The sequence below is a fragment of the Triticum aestivum genome, chromosome 3D, assembly GCF_018294505.1.
Source record: "Triticum aestivum cultivar Chinese Spring chromosome 3D, IWGSC CS RefSeq v2.1, whole genome shotgun sequence".
In the NCBI taxonomy this organism is placed as follows: domain Eukaryota; kingdom Viridiplantae; phylum Streptophyta; class Magnoliopsida; order Poales; family Poaceae; genus Triticum; species Triticum aestivum.
The window spans coordinates 300,843,453-300,847,176 of NC_057802.1; positions in this window are offsets into that span (position 1 = coordinate 300,843,453).

Genomic DNA, 3,724 nt, shown 5'->3' on the forward strand with positions numbered 1-3,724 from the left:
TGAGCTTGGCCAGGAGACTCTTGCCCCGGCTAGCTCCATGGACTCTCGCTTCCCCGTCCAAACCTCGCTCTTAAACGAGGCTCTGGACTTAATGCGATCCCTGATACGTCCATTTTGCATCATGCTTTTATATCGATATTTATTACATTATGGGATGTTATTACACATTATGTCACAATACTTATGCTTATTCTCTCTTATTTTACAAGGTTTACACGAAGAGGGAGAATGCCGGCAGCTGGAATTCTGGGCTGGAAAAGCAGCAAATATTAGAGACCTATTCAGCACAGCTCCAAAAGTCCTGAAACTCCGCGAAAGTCAGTTTTGGAATATATTAAAAATATTGGGCGAAGAAAGCACCAGAGGGGGCCACTCCCTGTCCACGAGGGTGGGGGGCGCGCCCCCAGCCTCGTGGGCCCCCTGGCAGGCCTCCGGTGTCCATCTTTGCTATATGAAGTCTTTCGCCCTGGAAAAAATCAGAAGGAAGCTTTCGGGACGAAGCGCCGCCGTCTCGAGGCGGAAACTGGCGAAACCAATCTAGGGCTCCGGCGGAGCTGTTCTGCCGGGGAAACTTCCCTTCGGGAGGGGGAAATCATCACCATCGATCCTCTCATCGGGAGGGGGTCAATCTCCATCAACATCTTCACCAGCACCATCTCCTCTCAAACCCTAGTTCATCTCTTGTATCCAATCTTTGTCTCAAAACCTCAGATTGGTACCTGTGGGTTGCTAGTAGTGTTGATTACTCCTTGTAGTTGATGCTAGTTGGTTTATTCGGTGGAAGATCATATGTTCAGATCCTTTATGCATATTAATACCCCTCTGATTATGAACATGAATATGATTTGTGAGTAGTTACGTTTGTTCCTGAGGACATGTGAGAAGTCTTGCTATAAGTAGTCATGTGAATTTGGTATTCGTTCGATATTTTGATGAGATGTATGTTGTCTTTCCTCTAGTGGTGTTATGTGAACGTCGACTACATGACACTTCACCACTATTTGGGCCTAGGGGAAGGCATTGGGAAGTAATAAGTAGATGATGGGTTGCTAGAGTGACAGAATCTTAAACCCTAGTTTATGTGTTGCTTCGTAAGGGGCTGATTTGGATCCATATGTTTCATGCTATGGTTAGGTTTACCTTAATACTTCTTTCGTAGTTGCGGATGCTTGCGAGAGGAGTTAATCATAAGTGGGATGCTTGTCCAAGGAAGGGCAGTACCCAAGCACCGGTCCACCCACATATCAAATTATCAAAGTAACGAACGCGAATCATATGAGCATGATGAAAACTAGCTTGACGATAATTCCCATGTGTCCTCGGGAGCGCTTTCCTTTGTATAAGAGTTTGTCCAGGCTTGTCCTTTGCTACAAAAAGGATTGGGCCACCTTGCTGCACCTTGTTTACATTTGTTACTTGTTACTCGTTACAAATTACCTTATCACAAAACTATGTGTTACCAATTATTTCAGTGCTTGCAGAGAACACCTTACTAAAAACCGCTTGTCATTTCCTTCTGCTCCTCTTTGGGTTCGACACTCTTACTTATTGAAAGGACTACGATAGATCCCCTACACTTGTGGGTCATCAAGACTCTTTTCTGGCGCCGTTGCCTGGGAGTGATGCGCCTTTGGTAAGTGGAATTTGGTAAGGAAAATTTATACAGTGTGCTGAAATTTACTGTCACTTGTTACTATGGAAAATAATCCTTTGAGGGGCTTGTTCGGGGTATCTTCACCTCGACCAGTAGAGCAAGGAGTTGCTCCTCAACCTGCCGAACCTACTGAAAATGTTTACTTTGAAATTCCTTCGGGTATGATAGAGAAACTGCTAGCTAATCCTTTTACAGGAGATGGAACATTGCATCCCGATTTGCGTCTAATCTATGTGGATGAAGTTTGTGGATTATTTAAGCTTGCAGGTATGCCCGAGGATGTTATCATGAAGAATGTCTTCCCTTTATCTTTGAAGGGAAAGGCATTGACATGGTTTAGGCTATGCGATGATATTGGATCATGGAACTACAACCGATTGAAATTGGAATTTCATCAGAAGTTTTATCCTATGCATCTGGTTCATCATGATCGTAATTACATATATAATTTTAGGCCTCGTGAAGGAGAAAGCATGGCTCAAGCTTGGGGGAGGCTTAAGTTGTAAGTGCATCTAGTGCCCGTTAGTGATTTTGGTGTATTGAAGACTTATAGGTTAAGGGGTAGATGCGTTTGTGAGTGTACACTGGTCTATTAGTCTATGAGGAGTTTGATATTTACAAAGAAAGTTGAACCCTAAAAATGAATGTCTTTGACAGAAGACTTTGGATTTCTGAAGACTTTGAAAGTGAAGAAATTGGTGTGACCATGAAGACTTGGTATTCATACGAGGAACATGAAGCCTGAAGACTTTTGTTTTCGTAGTTTCATTTTCTCTTTCTTGAGTCATAGGAAACATCGTACTGTTAAAGGGGGTCGAGGAAATACTAAGGAAAATTTTCCAAGTGATGCTCAACTCAAAATCCTACACCTACCAATCCTTTCGAGTGAAGCCATTGGAAATCTCATGCAGCTCAGTCAATTTCTTCAGTGATAGAGACGAAGTTCTTCTGGTCTCTGAGGAATTTGTTCTGACTGAGGAGTTTGGAATTCTCCAGTGCGGATTGCCTACAAGTGAGGAACATGATAGCCCTGAGGAATTTGAGCCTCAAATTTCCGACCGTTGCCGTGTTACGCACCAGCTGTCCCAAAATATCTACCCACCTAACGGTCATATCATTGAAGGGCATTTATGTCTTATCATGTCGGGCTGCTCCCTAGGCTATAAATAGCCGCCCCCTACAACCACTAGCTGGTTGGGTGCTCCGAGAGAAACTGACACTTGTCATTTGAGAGCATCCCATCCTCCGAGGACTTTGAGCGAAAATCATCAAGTGAGGAAAACCCAAACACCTACACCCCAAAGTGATTGAGCATCACTGAAGAGATTGATCCTGCGTGGATCCGACACTTGTTACCTTTGAAGACTGTGCATCTTCCAGATGGTTAGGCGTCATGGTCTAGAGCATCCAAGAGGAAATTGTGGATCGCCGAGTGACCGAGTTTGTGAAGGTTTGGAAGTCACCTGAAGACTTACCATGAGTGATTGGGCGAGGTCTGTGTGACCTTAGCTCAAGGAGAAAACGGTGAGGACTGTGTGTCCGGGACTGTGTGTCCTCAAGTTTAAATACCTAGCCGCTCCAACCAGACGTACAACTGTCACAGCAGTTGGAATTGGTCTATCAAATCACTGTCTTCACCAAGCCTACTGGTTCTATTTCCTCAACTCTTTCATTTCCTCATTACTGTGTTGTGTGCTTGTTCATATCTGTTTGAAGACTTTGACTGAAGACTTTCTCAATTTCCTCAGTTCAATTTCTTCAGTATGTTTGTCTTCATCCTGTGTATCCTGTGTTTACGCTTTCTGTACTCTGTGCTTGTTTTAATTTCATCATGATGACCGTGCTTATGTTCTGTTATGTTTGCATCTGAGTACTTATTCCGCTGCAAGTAGTTCTTTGCTTAGGAATTTCCTCACCCTGAAATTACTCAGTGAAGAATTCATAAAAATCACCTATTCACCCCCTCTAGTCGATATAACGCACTTTCAATTGGTATCAGAGCAAGGTACTCCCTTGTTCTATGTGATTTTGGTTTAACCGCCTGGAGTTTTAGTTATGTCGACCGCAGGA